The sequence below is a fragment of the Nycticebus coucang genome, chromosome 12 (genome assembly GCF_027406575.1).
Source record: "Nycticebus coucang isolate mNycCou1 chromosome 12, mNycCou1.pri, whole genome shotgun sequence".
NCBI lineage: Eukaryota > Metazoa > Chordata > Mammalia > Primates > Lorisidae > Nycticebus > Nycticebus coucang.
The window spans coordinates 18,895,138-18,913,887 of record NC_069791.1 but is presented as its reverse complement, the minus strand read 5'-3'; positions in this window follow the sequence as shown (position 1 = coordinate 18,913,887).

Genomic DNA, 18,750 nt, shown 5'->3' with positions numbered 1-18,750 from the left:
AAGGGCAGAAGTTCAAGGCAGCTGAAGAGTTGGGTAGAAGTGCAGTCATAAGGAGCCCTGTGGCTTTCTACACCAACTTACGGCCAAGTATTTTGTTTATGGATTTAGGATTTTTTACAGCTAGAATTACAATGTCACCAGTAAAGAAATCATAATATAGCTTGTGTCATTTTTGTTCTTAATTAGCTTGTAAACTTCATGGTACATTGACTCTTTTAAAATGATATATTTTTTCTCATTAACTTTAAAATGTTTGGAAATGAATTGCTTAATATTAGAAGACATTTCTTACGCTTTGTGGACAAGGCAGACAGGTGAGCACATTTTATTATCTGACAATGTACTTTGGTTTTGGTTTTCTTTGTTTCATGATTCCAGCTCTGCTCAAGGCTGAGTTCCACGGGACCAATGTGACTTGTTGCTAGAATAGGAGACTCTAGATCTTGTCTTCAGGCTCCTGTGCCAACTGTGTGAATTTCACTGGAGTCCAGTGAACGAGTGGTCATTGCTCTGCTAAATCCTTGGTATAGATTATAGAACATAAAAGGTCCTATCAAATGGAGAGGTGGGGGAGAAGGTAAAGGGGCAGAGCTGCCTATGTGGAAAATACAGAGAGAAAGAGACATGATCCTTGAGCTGTTTGGGAATTGGCTATCTAGAAAGTGGGGTGAATGTAATGCCCAATCCTAGAGAGACATGGAGCCCTGCACAGCCAATAGAAATGACCCCAGGGGCTCTGGAATCTCTGTTCACAGCCAGAATAGAAGCTGTCACAATCCTAGGGCATTTGTTCTTTCATTAATTCAGCAAATATGACAGCAGTGGGGGAAAAAAAAAAAGACAAAAAACTCCTACCCTCCTGAAACTCATATTACTCTGTAGTCTAGTGGTATAGTTAGAATCCAGTAATATCTTAAAAATATCCATGACCACATTCATTGAGTTTATTCCAAGCATGCAATTTTGAATTTTGATTTTATGAAAAAAATGACTAGAATAAAAGAGAAAAATTACATACCCATATCATCTCAATAGTTGTAGGAAAAAACATTTGGTAAAATTCAATGACTCTGGGAAGCTGAAGGGGGTGGATTGCTTGAGCTTACAAGTTCAAGACTAGCCTGAGCAAGCGTGAGACCACACTCTAAAAAACAGCTGGGTGTTGTGGTGCGTGCCTGTAGTCCTAGCTACTTTGGAAGCTGAGGCAAGAGAATTGCTCGAGTCCATGAGTTTGATGTTGCTGAGAGTTGTGATGCCATGGCCCTCTACTGGGCTGAGTAGAAAGATTCTCACAAGAAAGTGAGAATCTGTCTCAAAAAAAAGAAAAAATCAATGTCCATTCATAATTTCAAAAAACAAACACTCCTAGCAAACTTGGACTACAAGGAAATTTTATTAACCTAATAAAAGGATATCTACAAGACAACTTTTGAGGAATGCCATACTTAATAGTGAAATGTTACAACCTTTCTTTCTGAGAGCTATAAAAAGACAATTATTATCTTATATTATCACTTTCACTCAATATACAACATTAAAGGACACTGAAGGCTCTACCCGGTACAAAATGAAAAGAGGAATGAATAAATAGCATAGTTATTTTAAATGAAGGAATAAAACTTTATTATTCACAGATGATAGAATTACATGTGTGGAAAATTGAAAAGAACCTACAGTCAAATCAAAAGAATTCATAAATAAGTTTAATAAAATTATAACAGAAATAACACTAAAAATATATATAAATTATAGTATATAAATATACTATAAATAAAAATTATAATATCGAAATAATACTAAAAAATTATTTAAATTTCTATATACTGATAACAAAAAATCAAAAAGGTATTATTTATAATACTTCAAAATATCAAACACCTAAGAATCTAATAAAAGATATGTAAGACTTCCATGCCAGAAACTGTAAAACACTATTAAGATAAATTAAATGACTTAAATATTGTAATTGATGGGAAATACCATATTCATGGATTAAAGGAGTCAAAATAGTAAACAATGATTTTTTTTACAATGGCCAAGAATAGCCAACTAATGTTTTCAGAAGACCAAACCTGGGTTTCTGATTATCACGATTATGGCAGTAGTAAGATATTGGCACAAGTTCAGAGAATGCCCCAAGGGTAGACAAAAGACCAATGAAATAGGAAGACAGCCAAAACAGACTTAAACACCTGAACGCTCGATTTATGAGAAAGGTGGCATTATAGAGCAGTGGGGTCGAAGGAGGATCTCATCAATAAATACTACTGGGACAATTAAATATCCATATTAAAAAAGAAACTAGATACCAATCTGACACAATAAACATTATTTTAAGATGTTTTTAGGTATAAATGTGAGGGAAAGAAATGTTAAGATGATATAGATTGGAGAACATATTCATGATTTTAAAGTAGGGAAAGACTTAAAAAGAAACACTAACTATAAAGGAACCATAAAAACACAAATCACGTATTTAATTACATAGAAAATAATAACTTCTGTTTGCCAAAAGGGAAGACCAGAGTGGAAGAAAATATTTACAACATACGGTTAAAAGGCTATTATTCCAAATATATAAATAATTTCTATACATTAATAAGAAAAAAGAAAAATGGTAGAAAAATGAATCAGAGAAAAATCACAAAAGAAGTTATTCAAATGGCCAATAACTTCTGGCATTAAAATTCCTCACAAACTCCACAATAAAATGTTACCAAAAATTATTTTTTAGCGTTACCAGGGCAATCACAGGCCTCCTCCCTACCCACGGAAACCTCTGTCCGGATGGTTTTCAAACCACTCTACCTCCAGAGCAGTGACCGGGGGAAAAAACGTGGGAGGAAGGCACATCACACGGGCCATGCCACTGCAGGAGGGAGCAGCTGCAGAGAGGCTAGTGGCAAGAAAAGAAGCATTGCTTTTGGGCATCAGCATATGTTAATCCATGAACCAGTTCCTTCCTCTGAAGTCAGTTCATATCCAGTTCCCCACCAGATGATCCTTACATTGCAGATCTTCTGCAGGTGGCTGATAACAGGCACTGCCCGGACCTCCATAAAAGCTGCACCGTGACTGCAATCGGCTCCCACCCAGATCTCCATAAGAGCTGTGCCACGACCACGATCGGCTCCAACCTGCACCTCCGTAAGAGCTGCACCGCAACCGCAACAGTGTCTGCCCAGACCCTCCATAAGAGCTGCGCAGAGACCCATGACCTACACCCGCCGGGCCTCTGCATGCCCTGACCAGGAACTCCAGGACATGCCCAACCCCGCGTCCTCCCTCCTATACCCTTCCTGTACTCTACACAGGCCCACTGGTCTGGCCAGGGACTCTGGTAGCCTCCTCCCAAGAGGAGGACAAAAACAGTGGAAAAATGGCAAGTGGTTGCGTGTGTTCCATCGATCTAATCCCTCCGCAGCCATAAGTACAACCAGCAGTGAGACTGCAAACCAGAAAGGCCTTACCTGTGAACCGTTTCGTAATTTTTGGACTTGGCATTCAGTTGAATTGCCTTGGGGAGAGCTTGACCAGGAGTGCGGAGAACTTTGGACATTGTCTAGGGCCCCAGACGGAGCCGCTGAGCCTAATGAAGCAAATAGTGTTCAGCTGTGGGCCGCAAGGAGCCATGGTGAGAGAACTGCCCTGGCAAGCTTCGCCCTCAGGATCGCAGAGCAAGGATCGGGCAAGAGCTAGTAACCTAGTGACTGAGCAGCCTAAAGGTGGGGACTGAGCTGCCTTACAGCTTTAACCCTCAGGGGCAGAGTGACACCAGTTTTGGCACACTGGAGCCTCGGGCTGTTGCCCTTGGTAGAGTGCCATGGTGTCACAGTTCATAGCAACCTCAAACTCCTGGATTTGGCGCGGCCTGGACCTCCATAAGAGCTGCACTGGGACCCCTGACTCATGAACCATGCCCACCAGGCCTCTGCATGCCCTGACCAGGAACTGCGGGAACCACACAACCCTGAGTCCTCCCTCCTGTACCCTCCCTGCTTCCACATGGCCCGCTCCTCTGGCCAGGAACTCTGGTAGCCAGGTGCCCTCTGGAGCCCTCCCTGCCTCTGTGCAGAGCCCTTCTCCTGGCCAGAGACTGCTGGAGCCTTGGGCTGTCTGTGCCAAAGTCACTGGAAGCCAGGCACTCCCAGAACCATGCGCACCACCTCCCGCCCTGTTGCTGGATCTGCGTGTGTCACACGCTGGAGCTGCATCCACAACCAGAACTCCCTGGCTGGGGCAGCCCCAGAGGGACTACACAAGGTCACTCGCTACAAAGATCCAGCAACAATAGACTGATCCCGCTGGGGTCTAATCTTGGAGAGACACCTCACCAACTATGAGGACAGCCAGAGGCAATAGTGAAAAACAATCATGACGTGAAATCAACAGAAAAACTCTGGAAATATGAATGATAAGAGTACATCAACTCCCCCAGGGATCAAGGGGGCAGACACAGAACAAGATCCCATACACAAACAAATAGCTGAGATGTCAGAAATCAAATTCAGAATCTGGATAGCAAATAAAATCGAATTAGAACTCCAAGCAGTAACCCAAAAGATATCTCAAGAATTCAACAAATTCAAAGACTGAATGACCAAAGATTTTGACACATTGAGACAAGAAGTTGCATCCCTCAAAGATCTGAGAAACATAGTAGAATCCCTCAGTAACAGAATGGAGCAAGCAGAAGAAAGGATTTCTGACATTGAAGACAAAGCTTTCAAATGCTCCCAAAGTCTCAAAGAGAAAGAGAAAGAGAAATGGAGGGCAAAAACAGATCACTCTCCCAGAGAGCTCTGGGATAATTCGAAAGAAACCAATATTCCTCTTATAGAGATCCCTGAAAGCGATGAAGTGGCTTCGCAAGGCACAGAGTCTCTTCTCCAAGAGATTATGAAGGAGAACTTTCCAGATATGTCAAGAAATTCTGAAATTCAGATAGCAGACAGTTTCAGAACTCAGGCAGGACTTAACTCAAATAAGACCATCCCTCAGACACTTCATAATCAATTTCACTAAAGTTAATATGAGGGAGAAAATTCTGAAAGCAGCCAGATGAAAGAAAACCATCACCTACAAGGGGAAGAATATTAGAATAACTGCAGATCTCTCTGCTGAAACCTTTCAAGCTAGAAGAGGATGGTCATCAACTTTTAATTTCCTAAAACAAAATAACTTTCAACCCCAGATTCTGTACCCAGCTAAATTGAGTTTCATTTATGATGGACAAATTAAATACTTTAAAGACATTCACATGTTGAAGAAATTTGCCATAACTAAACCAGCTCTCCAGGATATTCTCAGACCTATCCTTCATAAAGATCAGCATAACCCTCCAACACAAAAGTAAACCCACGCAGAAAATTTTGAACAAACTCCAACTTCCACAGTCACAAAAGGATTAAAAATGTCCACTGGACTCTCAAAAGGCTTATCAATATTCTCAATTAATGTGAATGGTTTAAATTGTCCTCTAAAGAGGCACAGGTTGGATGACTGGATACAAAAACTCAAGCCAGATATCTGCTGCATACAAGAATCTCATCTAACATTAAACACTATAGACTCAAGGTGAAGGGATGGTCGTCTATACTCCAGGCAAATGGAAAGCAGAAAAAAGCAAGCATTGCAATCCTATTTGCAGACGCAATAGGCTTTAAACTAACCAAAATAAGGAAGGATAAGGATGGACGCATCGTATTTGTTAAAGGTAATACTGAATATGATGAGATCTCAATTATTAATATTTATGCACCCAACCAGAATGCACCTCAATTTATAAGAGAACCTCTAACAGACATGACCAACTTGATTTCCTCTAGTTCCATAGTAGTTGGAGATTTTAACACCCCTTTAGCAGTGCTGGATAGATCCTCCAAAAAGAAGCTAAGCAAAGAAATTTTAGATTTAAACTTAACCATTCAACATCTGGACTTAACGGACATCTACAGAACATTTCATCCCAACAAAACTGAGTACACATTCTTCTCATCAGCCCACAGAACATACTCCAAAATCAACCACATCCTAGGCCACAAATCTAACCTCAGCAAATTTTAAAAAATAGAAATTATTCCTTGCATCTTCTCAGACCATCATGGAATAAAAGTTGAACTCAATAACAACAGGAATCTGCATACCCATACAAAAACGTGGAAGCTAAACAACCTTATGCTTAAGGATAGATGGGTTATAGAGAAGCTTAAGAAGGAAATCACCAAATTTTTGGAACAAAACAAAAATGAAGACACAAATTATCAGAACCTCTGAAATATTGCAAAGGCAGTCTTAAGAGGGAAATTTATAGCACTGCAAGGCTTCCTCAAGAAAATGGAAAGAGAGGAATTTAATAACTTAATGGGACATCTCAAGTAACTGGAGAAGGAAGAACGCCCCAAACCCAAACCCAGCAGAAGAAAAGAAATAACCAAAATCAGAGCAGAATTAAATGAAATTGAAAACGAAAGAATTATACGATACATCAATAAATCCAAAAGTTAGTTTTTTGAAAAGATCAATAAAGTAGATAAACCTTTGGCCAACCTAACCAGGAATAAAAGAGTAAAATCTCTAATTTCATCAATCAGAAATGGTAACGATGAAATAACAACACACCCCTCAGAAATTCAAAAAGTCCTTAACGAATACTACAAGAAACTCTACTCTCAGGATATGAAAATCTGAAAGAAATCGACCAATACCTGGAAGTATGTCACCTACCAAGACTTAGCCAGAATGAAGTGGAAATGTTGAACAGGCCTATATCAAGTTCTGAAATAGCATCAACTGTATAAAATCTCCCTAAAAAGAAAAGCCCAGGATCAGATGGCTTTACATCAGAATTCTACCAAACCTTTAAAGAAGAACTAGTACCTATATTACTAAACCTCTTCCAAAATATAGAAAAAGAAAGAATATTACCCAACACATTCTACGAAGCAAATATCACCTTGATCCCCAAACCAGGGAAAGACCCAACAAGAAAAGAAAATTATAGACCAATATCCCTAATGAATATCGATGCTAAAATACTCAATAAGATCCTAACAGAATCCAACAACACATCAAAAAAATTAGATACCACGACCAAGTGGGATTTATCCCAGGGTCTCAAGGCTGGTTCAATATATGTAAATCTATAAATGTAATTCAGCACATAAACAAACTAAAAAATAAGAACCATATGATTCTTTCAATTGATGCAGAAAAAGCTTTTGATAATATCCAGCATCCCTTCATGATCAGAGCACTTAAGATAATTGGTATAGAATGGACATTTCTTAAACTGATAGAGGCCATCTACAGCAAACCCGCAGCCAATATCGTATTGAATGGAGTTAAATTGAAATCATTTCCACTTAGATCAGGAACCAGGCAAGGTTGCCCATTGTCTCCAATGCTCTTTAACATTGTAATGGAAATTTTAGCCCTTTCAATTAGAGAAGAAAAGGTGATCAAGGGTATCCACATTGGGTCAGAAGAGATCAAACTTTCACTTTTCGCAGATGATATGATTGTATATCTGGAAAACACTAGGGATTCTACTACAAAACTTTTAGAAGAGATCAAGGAATATAGCAATGTCTCAGGTTACAAACTCAACACCCATAAATATGTAGCCTTTATATATACCAACAATAACCAAGCCGAAAGAACAGTCAAGGACTCTATTCCTTTCACAGTAGTGCCAAAGAAGATGAACTATTTGGGAGTATACCTAACAAAGGACGTGAAAGATCTCTACAAAGAGAACTATGAAACTTTAAGAAAAGAAATAGCCAAAGAGTTAACAGATGGAAAAACATACCATGTTCATGGCTGGGAAGAATCAACATTGTTACAATGTCTATACTACCCAAAGCAATATATAATTTTAATGCAATTCCTATTAAAGCTCAATTGTCATATTTTAAAGATTTTGAAAAAATAATACTTCATTTTATATGGAATCAGAAAAAAACCTCGAATAGCCAAAACATTACTCAGCAATAAAAACACAGCAGGAGAAATCATGCTACCAGACCTGAGACTGTACTGTAAATTGATAGTGATCAAAACAGCATGGTACTGACACAAAAACAGAGAAGTAGATGTCTGGAACATAATAGAGAACCAAGAGATGAATCCAGCTACTTACCATTATTTGATCTTTGACAAGCCAATTAAAAACATTCAATGGGGAAAAAATTACCTATTTAACAAATGGTGCTGGATAAACTGGCTGGCGATCTGTAAAAGACTGAAACTGGACCCACACCTTTCACCATTAACTAAGATAGAGTCTCACTGGATAAAAGATTTAAACTTAAGACATGAAACTATAAAAATACTTGAAGAAAGTGCAGGGAAAACTCTTGAAGGAATCGGCCTGGGTGAATATTTTGTGAGGATGATTCCCCAGGCAATTGAAGCAGTATCAAAAATATACTACTGGGACCTGATCAAACTAAAAAGCTTCTGCACAGCCAAGAACATAGTAAGTAAAGCAAGCAGACAGTCCTCAGAATGGGAGAAAATATTTGCAGGTTATACCTTCGATAAAGGTCTAATAACCAGAATCCACAGAGAACACAAGCGTATTAGCAAGAAAAGAACACGTGATCCCATCTCAGGATGGGCAAGGGACTTGAAGAGAAACTTCTCGAAAGACAGTCGCACTATCTACAAACACATGAAAAAAAGCTCATCATCCTTAATCATCAGAGAAATGCAAATCAAAACTACTTCGAGATATCACCTAACCCCAGTAAGAGTAATCCACATAACAAAATCTCAAAACCAGAGATATTGGTGTGGATGTGGAGGAAAGGGCACACTTCTACATTGCTGGTGGCAATGCACACTAATACGTTCCTTCTGGAAGGATGTTTGGAGAATACTTAGGGACCTAAAAAGAGACCTGCCATTTGATCCTATAATTCCTTTACTAGGTTTATACCCAGAAGACCAAAAATGACAATATAACAAAGACATCTGTACCAGAATGTGCATTGCAGCCCAATTCACAATTGCTAAGTCATGGAAGAAGCCCAAGTGCCCATCGACCCACGAATGGACTAGCAAATTGTGGTACATGTATGCCATGGAATATTATGCAGCCTTAAAGAAAGATGGAGACTTTACTTCTTTCATGTTTACATGTATGGAGCTGGAACATATTCTTCTTAGCAAAGTATCTCTGGAATGGAAGAAAAAAAATCCAATGTACTCAGCCCTACTATGAAGCTAATTTATAGCTTTCACATGAAGGCTATAACCCAACTACAGCACAAGAATATGGGGAAAGGGCCAAGGAATGGGAAGGGAGGGGGGAGATTAGGGTGGAGGGAGGGTAATGGGTGGGGCCACACCTATGGTACGTCTTAGAATGCGTACAGGCGAAACTTACTAAATGCAGAATGCAAATGCCTACATACAGTAACTAAGAAAATGCCATGAAGGCTACGTTGAACAGTTTGATGAGAATATTTCGGATTGTATATGAAACCAGCACAGTGTACCCCTTGATTTCACTAATTTACACAGCTATGATTTAACGGTAAAAAAAGAGAGAGAGAATAAAGAGGAGAATAAGAGAAAAGGAGAAAGTGCTGGGCCCAGTGGCTCCTGCTTTAATGCTGGCCCTTTGGGTGGCCAAAGGGAGCAAGGAATCAAGACCAGCTTGAGCCAGGAATTTAAGACTAGCCAGGGCAACAGAGCGAGACTCTGTCTCAAAAAGAGAAGGGTTAGAAGATTTGGGTGTGGGGTGGGCAATTTATTGTTTTTTTATCAATAAATGTCTAAATATATCACCTTTTCAATATGCAAAATTTAAAATGCACAGAAAATCACAAAGAAGAAAATACCCATAATTATATCACCTAGAGCAGCGGTTCTCAACCTGTGGGTTGTGACCCACAGGAACTGTATTAAAGTGCCATGGCATTGGAAAGGTTGAGAACCACTGTCCTAGAGATAACTTATGTTTCTATTTTAGTATATTTTACTTTTTTTCTGTTTTTTTTTTTTTTTTGCAGTTTTTGGCAGGGGCTGGGTTTGAGCCCCCCCACCCCACCCCAGCATTTGGGGCCAGCGCCCTACTGCTTTGAGCCACAGGCACCACCCTATTTTACTTTTTTTCTATGCATATATAGTCTATAGGTACATGTATATGTCATTAATTCTAGGATGCATTTTTTACTTCTAAATGTTTCTGAAATTTGGGTCTATCTTAAATTGACAGTGTCATAATTTTTTTTTTTCTTCCTATATTTATTTTTCTTTTTTTTTTTATTGTTGGGGATTCATTGAGGGTACAATAAGCCAGTTACACTGATTGCAATTGCTAGGTAAAGTCCCTCTTGCAATCATGTCCTGCCCCCATAAAGTGTGACACACACTAAGGCCCCACCCCACTCCCTCCCTCTCTCTTTCTGCTTCCCCCCCCATAACCTTAATTGTCATTAATTGTCCTCATATCAAGATTGAGTACATAGGATTCATGCTTCTCCATTCTTGTGATGCTTTACTAAGAATAATGTCTTCCACTTCCATCCAGGTTAATACGAAGGATGTAAAGTCTCCACTTTTTTTAATGGCTGAATAGTATTCCATGGTATACATATACCACAGCTTGTTAATCCATTCCTGGGTTGGTGGGCATTTAGGCTGTTTCCACATTTTGGCGATTGTAAATTGAGCTGCAATAAACAGTCTAGTACAAGTGTCCTTATGATAAAAGGATTTTTTTCCTTCTGGGTAGATGCCCAGTAATGGGATTGCAGGATCGAATGGGAGGTCTAGGTTGAGTGCTTTGAGGTTTCTCCATACTTCCTTCCAGAAAGGTTGTACTAGTTTGCAGTCCCACCAGCAGTGTAAAAGTGTTCCCTTCTCTCCACATCCACGCCAGCATCTGCAGTTTTGAGATTTTGTGATGTGGGCCATTCTCTCTGGGGTTAGATGATATCTCAGGGATGTTTTGATTTGCATTTCTCTAATATATAGAGATGATGAACATTTTTTCATGTGTTTGTTAGCCATTCGTCTGTCGTCTTTAGAGAAAGTTCTATTCATGTCTCTTGCCCATTGATATAAGGGATTGTTGGCTTTTTTCATGTGGATTAATTTGAGTTCTCTATAGATCCTGGTTATCAAGCTTTTGTCTGATTGAAAATATGCAAATATCCTTTCCCATTGTGTGGGTTGTCTCTTTGCTTTGGTTATCGTCACCTTAGCTGTACAGAAGCTTTTCAGTTTAATGAAGTCCCATTTGTTTATTTTTGTTGTTGTTGCAATTGCCATGGCAGTCTTCTTCATGAAGTCTTCCCCCAGGCCAATATCTTCCAGTGTTTTTCCTATGCTTTCTTTGAGGATTTTTATTGTTTCGTGCCTTAAATTTAAGTCCTTTATCCATCTTGAATCAATTTTTGTGAGTGGGAAAAGGTGTGGGTCCAGTTTCAGTCTTTTACACGCAGACATCCAATTCTCCCAACACCATTTATTGAATAGGGAGTCTTTCCCCCAAGGTAAGTTCTTGTTTGGTTTATCGAAGATTAGGTGGTTGTAAGATGTTAGTTTCATTTCTTGGTGTTCAATTCGATTGCAAGTGTCTATGTCTCTGTTTTTGTGCCAGTACCAAGCTGTCTTGAGCACTATGGCTTTGTAGTACAGACTAAAATCTGGTATGCTGATGCCCCCAGCTTTATTTTTGTTACTAAGAACTGCCTTAGCTATACGGGGTTTTTTCCAGTTCCATACAAAACGCAGAATCATTTTTTCCAAATCTTGAAAGTACGATGTAGGTACTTTGATAGGAATGGCATTGAATAGGTAGATTGCTTTGGGAAGTATAGACATTTTAACAATGTTGATTCTTCCCATCCATGAGCATGGTATGTTCTTCCATTTGTTAATATCCTCTGCTATTTCCTTTCTGAGGAGTTCATAGTTTTCTTTATAGAGGTCCTTCACCTCCTTCGTTAGGTATATTCCTAGGTATTTCATTTTCTTTGAAACTATGGTGAAGGGAGTTGTGTCCTTAATTAGCTTCTCCTCTTGACTGTTATTGGTGTATACAAAGGCTACTGACTTGTGGACATTGATTTTATATCCTGAAACATTACTGTATTTTTTGATGACTTCTAGGAGTCTTGTGGTTGAGTCTTTGGGGTTCTCTAAGTATAAGATCATGTCGTCAGCAAAGAGGGAGAGTTTGACCTCCTGTGCTCCCATTTGGATTCCCTTTATTTCCTTGTCTTGCCTAATTGTATTGGCTAGAACTTCCAGCACTATGTTGAATAGTAAAGGTGACAGAGGACAACCTTGTCTGGTTCCAGTTCTAAGAGGAAAAGCTTTCAGTTTTACTCCATTCAGTAAAATATTGGCTGTGGGTTTGTCATAGATAGCTTCAATCAGTTTTAGAAATGTGCCACCTATGCCTATACTCTTCAGTGTTCTAATTAGAAAAGGATGCTGGATTTTATCAAATGCTTTTTCTGCATCTATTGAGAGGATCATGTGATCTTTATTTTTGCCTCTGTTAATATGGTGGATAACGTTTATGGACTTGCGTATGTTGAACCAGCCTTGCATCCTTGGGATGAAGCCTGCTTGATCATGATGAATGACTTTTTTGATGATAAGCTGTAATCTATTGGCTAGGATTTTGTTGAGAATTTTTCCATCTATATTCATGAGTGAGATTGGTCTGAAATTCTCCTTTTTGTTTGGGTCTTTTCCTGGTTTTGGTATCAGGGTGATGTTTGCTTCATAGAATGTGTTGGGGAAGATTCCTTCTTCCTCAATTTTTTGGAATAATTTCTGCAGTACAGGAATAAGCTCTTCCTTGAAGGTTTGATAGAATTCTGGAGTGAAGCCATCTGGACCAGGGCATTTTTTAGTTGGAAGCTTTTTTATTGTTTCTTTGATCTCAGTGCTTAAAATTGGTCTGTTCAGGAGGTCTATTTCTTCCTGGCCAAGTCTAGGGAGAGGGTGTGATTCCAAATATTGATACATTTCCTTCACATTGTCAAATTTCTGGGCATACAGTTTCTGGTAGTATTCAGAGATGATCTCTTGTATCTCTGTGGGATCAGTTGTTATTTCCCCTTTATCATTTCTGATTGAGGTTACTAGAGATTTTACTTTTCTATTTCTAGTTAGTCTGGCCAATGGTTTATCTATTTTATTTATTTTTTCAAAAAACCAACTCCTTGTTTCATTAATTTTCTGAATGATTCTTTTGTTTTCAATTTCATTGATCTCTGATTTGATTTTGGAGATTTCTTTTCTTCTACTGAGTTTAGGCTTAGATTGTTCTTCTTTTTCCAATTCCATAAGGTCTCTTGTGAGATTGTTGATGTGCTCGCTGTCTGTTTTTCGAATGTAGGCATCTAAAGTGATGAATTTTCCTCTCAAAACTGCTTTTGCAGTATCCCACAGGTTTTGGTAGCTTGTGTCTTCATTGTTGTTATGCTTAAGGAAGTTAGTGATTTCCTGTTTGATTTCTTCCTTCACCCATCTGTTATTCAACAGAAGATTGTTTAATTTCCATGCCTTTGGATGGGGTCGAGCATTTTTGTTAGAGTTGAGTTCCACCTTTAGTGCCTTATGGTCTGAAAAGATAGGTAAAATTTCAATTCTTTTGATTCTGTTGATATTTGTTTTGTGTCCCAGGATATGATCAATTTTGGAGAATGTTCCATGGGGTGATGAGAAGAATGTATATTCTTTATCTTTGGGGTGGAGTGTTCTATATGCGTCTATCAAGCATAATTGTTCTAGGGTCTCATTTAAATCTCTTATATCTTTGTTTAATTTCTGATTAGAGGATCTGTCCAGCTCTGTAAGAGGTGTGTTAAAGTCCCCTGTTATGATGGTATTATCAGATATCATATTGCTCAGACTGAGTAAGGTCTGTTTCAAGAATCTGGGAGCATTTAAATTTGGTGCATAGATATTTAGAATTGAAATGTCTTCTTGTTGTAGTTTTCCCTTGACCAATATAAAGTGACCATTTTTGTCTTTTTTGACTTTAGTTGCTTTAAATCCACATGTATCTGAAAATAACATTGCAACTCCTCTTTTCTTCTGAATTCCATTTGCCTGAAAAATTGTCTTCCAACCCTTGACTCGGAGCTTTAATTTGTCTTTTGAAGCCAGGTGTGTTTCTTGCAGACAGCAAATGGATGGCTTGTGTTTTTTAATCCAGTCAGCCAATCTATGTCTCTTCAGTGGGGAATTCAAGCCATTAACATTTATGGAGATAATTGATAAGTGTGGTAGTATTCTATTCGTCTTATTTGGTGAGAGTCCATTGCTTAGTTTTATCTTTTGCATCAGTGTGGAGGTTAGGTTCTGTCCTTTGATTTCTGAGTTCTTACTTTGCTGCTGATCCATTGTGGTGGTCAGTGTGCAGAACAGGTTGAAGTATTCCCTGTAGAGCTGGTCTTGTTGTGGTGAATTTCCTCAATGTTTGTATATCCGTAAATGATTTGATTTCTCCATCAATTTTGAAGCTTAGCTTAGCAGGGTACAGAATTCTGGGCTGAAAATTGTTCTGTTTAAGTAGATTAAAGGTAGATGACCATTGTCTTCTTGCTTGGAAAGTTTCATTAGAGAAGTCTGAGGTCACTCTGATGGATTTGCCCCTGTAGGTCAACTGGCGCTTACTCCTGGCAGCTTGCAGAATCTTTTCTTTTGTCTTGACTTTGGAAAGGTTCATCACAATGTGTCTTGGAGAAGCTCGGTTAGAGTTGAGGCGACCCGGGGTCCGATAGCCCTCTGAAAGCAGTGTGTCAGAATCTTTGGTGATGTTTGGGAAATTTTCTTTTATAATATTCTCTAGTATGGCTTCCATTCCTCTGGGGCATTCTTCTTCCCCTTCTGGAATTCCTATAACTCGTATGTTGGAACGTTTCATAAAGTCCCATAATTCTGACAGTGAACGTTCTGCTTTCTCTCTCTTCTTTTCTGCCTCTTTTACTATCTGAGTTATCTCAAAAACTTTGTCTTCTACCTCTGAAATTCTTTCTTCTGCATGGTCTAACCTGTTGCTGATACTTTCCATTGCATCTTTAAGTTCCCTGATTGACTGTTTCATTTCCTTCAGCTCTGCTATATCCTTTTTATATTCTTCATATCGTTCATCTCTGATTTGATTCTGTTTTTGGATTTCCTTTTGGTTATTTTCCACTTTATTAGCAGTTTCCTTCATTGTTTCCATCATTTCTTTCATTGTTTTCAACATGTGTATTCTAAATTCCCTTTCTGTCATTCCTAACATTTCTGTATAGGTGGAATCCTCTGCAGTAGCTACCTCATGGTCCCTTGGCGGGGTTGTTCTGGACTGGTTCTTCATGTTGCCTGGAGTTTTCTGCTGATTCTTCCTCATGAGTGATTTCTTTTATCTGTTTCCTTGCCCTAATTTTCCTTTCACTTCCTCTTGCTCTTTAAGTTCTTGTACCTGTGGACTAAGGGTTACAGGACCAGAAAGGTGAGAAGGTTGAAGAGCAAAAAAGGGATGAAAGAAAGGATGACCGAGTGATAAGAAAAAAAAGAAAGATAGAGAAAGGAGAGGGGGTAGGGATAAGGAATATTGACAAAAAGAAGAGAGGCACAGAAAGAGGGAGACAGGGCAATATAGGTGTACAGTAGGGTACTTTGACACAACCTTAAAAAACCCCACCTTCTGGGGGTTGGGTGCCCAGTTGGGTGGTTCCCTTGAGGTCAGCAGCTCTTTGCTAACCTGGTCAGACACAGTACCCCACCTCCACCAAGTAGAGAGGAAAGACAAAAATGCTATAAATCAAACCAAAACAAGCAAACAGAAAACTTTATGGCGATAAAATTGGGTGAAAAACCAAGTGATAGCGGTAGAAACACTAGCAAAAATGAAGTTGTAGTTATTAAAATAGGCAGCAATGGGAAATTATAATTAAACTAGAAAAATTGAGAAAGAAAAAGGGATCTGTATGGAAAAGATTGAAATTAAGAAACAAAAGAACATCAACAACGTCAAAATAAACAAACAAAAAAACCCAACCAAACAAAAAAAAAAAAAGAAAAAAAAATACACAACCAAAAACAAAGCAGTTTGTATATGTTGTTGAATATTGTCTGGGCAACACGTGGTCTTTTGGGGTATGAGATGTTAGTCACAGTTCTGATACGACTGGAGGCTGCTGATTTCTCAAACCCCAGCAGGTAGACACCCTAAATCTCTCTTCAGCCCACTTAAAAGGCACTTTGAACTTGTAAACTTGCTGAGCAGAAGCTTTCCCAGCTTTCTCGCTGGAATCACTGCTGAAGTGGCTATCCACTTACTCAGTGTGCCAAAACCGGTCTCACTCTGCCCCTGAGGGTTAGGGCTGCAAGGCGGCTCAGACCCCAACCTTAGGCTACTTGGTTGCTGGGTTACCAGCTCCCACCCGTTTCTAGCTCTGCTACCCTGAGGGCGGAGCTTGCCGCGGCAGATCACTGACAATGGATCCGTGTGACCCACCGCCAAACACTATTAGCTCCGTCTGGCTCAGCGGCTCAGACTGGGGCCCTAGACAACGGCCAAAGTTCTCCGCACTCCCACTCAGGCCTTCCCCAAGGCAGTTCAACTCAGTGCCAAGTCCAAGGACATCAAAAGAGTTCACAGGTAAGGCCTTTCTGGTTTGCAGTCTCGCTGCTACTGAACTTACAGTTGTGGGCGGGTTTAGACGGGTTGAACACACGCGACCACTTGCCGGTTTTCCACTGTTTTAGTCCTCCTCTTGGGGTCCAGAAGTCTCTCGCTGACTCCCTGTATCCTCATAGGAGTGATGATAGGCAGTTCCCACCAGCCAGAGATGCCTGGAGTCCTATCTCCCCAGACTCACGGTGCCCAGATGCAAGGAAGCTGTTACTCGGCTGCCATCTTGCTCCGCCCCCCGACAGTGTCATAATTTAGCAGTATTCTTTCATTTAGTGGTATGAAATCTTTGTAATCTTATGTTAGATGACTATATATGCAATGAAATTATGTATGGATAAAATTATATATGTACTACATATGTCATTACTATATGTATATTACAAAAGTAGGGTCCTATTGAATATATTGGTTTGTGACCTAAAAAAAAATTTTTTTTTTAAACCCAGAAGGTTATTAGCTATGAATATATCAAAAAACAGCATCACAGGGCATACACTGCCTATTCTCATTGTGTCCAAGCACTTGCCTTCCTTGAGTTTCCCAGACCCGTTGGCAACTGATCCCTATTGTAAAATGGATATGTCAGATATCATTAAACATTACATTGATGTAAAAAAGAATCCTCAAAAACAAAAAGCAAAAGACAAGTAGAACATAGAAGAGCCACTATTTTTAGCTTGGAATCTTGGGATCAGTCTCTGAGATCGGAGACTTGTTCCCTTTCCTGCAAGTATTTGAATTGTTATTAAATCTTTTCCTCTTTCCTTATACCAAATCTGTTGTTTTGTCATCCAGCCCCATTCATCTCTGTTGGTGGCTAAGTGGATCATCCTAAAGGAGCTTTAAGCCTGTTTCTTTTCTCACAAGATAAAAAGTGACTTTTGAGGCCCAGCAGAGATCCATGTTGACTTGAGGGAAGTATGGACAATGGAAATTGCGAATTGAATTTTTCTTGAGGAGACAGCTATTGGCTTGCATTCTCAGATCACTGTCTGTAATGCTGTCAAAAACAAAAACCACTCACAGTAGTGGCCACCTATGATAATAATAGCAAATCCAGATCATCCCCACACACTTAATATACTAGCTTGTGCCTGCAGATACTAACCTTCAATGAGAAAACTTGCAAAAAGATTTAACCCAAATTCAATGATGAAATTTTCTGCAGCATTTTAAGAATAACTGTAAAAAGGAAACAATTATTGCCATTCATTTAATCATTTCTCTAAAGAGAGTAACACAGGAGCTGAATTCTTCTTGGTAAAAGAATCCATGGTGCATATTGTAAGGGTACATGTTAAATCTATTAAGAGTAGAGTATATTAGGTTTATACCCAGAAGACCAAAAATCACAATATAACAAAGACATCTGTACCAGAATGTTTATTGCAGCCCAATTCATAATTGCTAAGTCATGGAAGAAGCCCAAGTGCCCACTGACCCACGAATGGACTAGCAAATTGTGGTACATGTATACCATGGAATATTATGCAGCCTTAAAGAAAGATGGAGACTTTACTTCTTTCATGTTTACATGGATGGAGCTGGACCATATTCTTCTTAGCAAAGTATCTCAGGAATGGAAGAAAAAGTATCCAATGTACTCAGCCCTACTATGAAGCTAAATTACAGCTTTCACATGAAGGCTATAACCCAACTATAGCACAAGACTATGAGGAAAGGGCCAAGGAAGGAGAAGGGAGGGGGGAGGTTAGGGTGGGGGTAAGGTAATGGGTGGGGCCACACCTATGGTGCGTCTTAGAATGGGTACAGGCAAAACTTACTAAAGGCAGAATACAAACGTCTACATACAATAACTAAGAAAATGCCATGACGGCTACATTGAACAGTTTGATGAGAATATTTCAGATTGTGTATGAAACTAGCACATTGTACCCCTTGATTGCGCTAATGTACACAGCTGTGATTTAACAATAAAAAAAAGAGTAGAGTATAAATGTCTTAATATAATAATTAGGTGAAAGCTATGTTAACCAGTTTGATGTAAGCATTCCAAATTGTACATAAAATCAGCATATTGTACCCCATAAATGCATTAATGTACACGGTTATGACTTAATAAA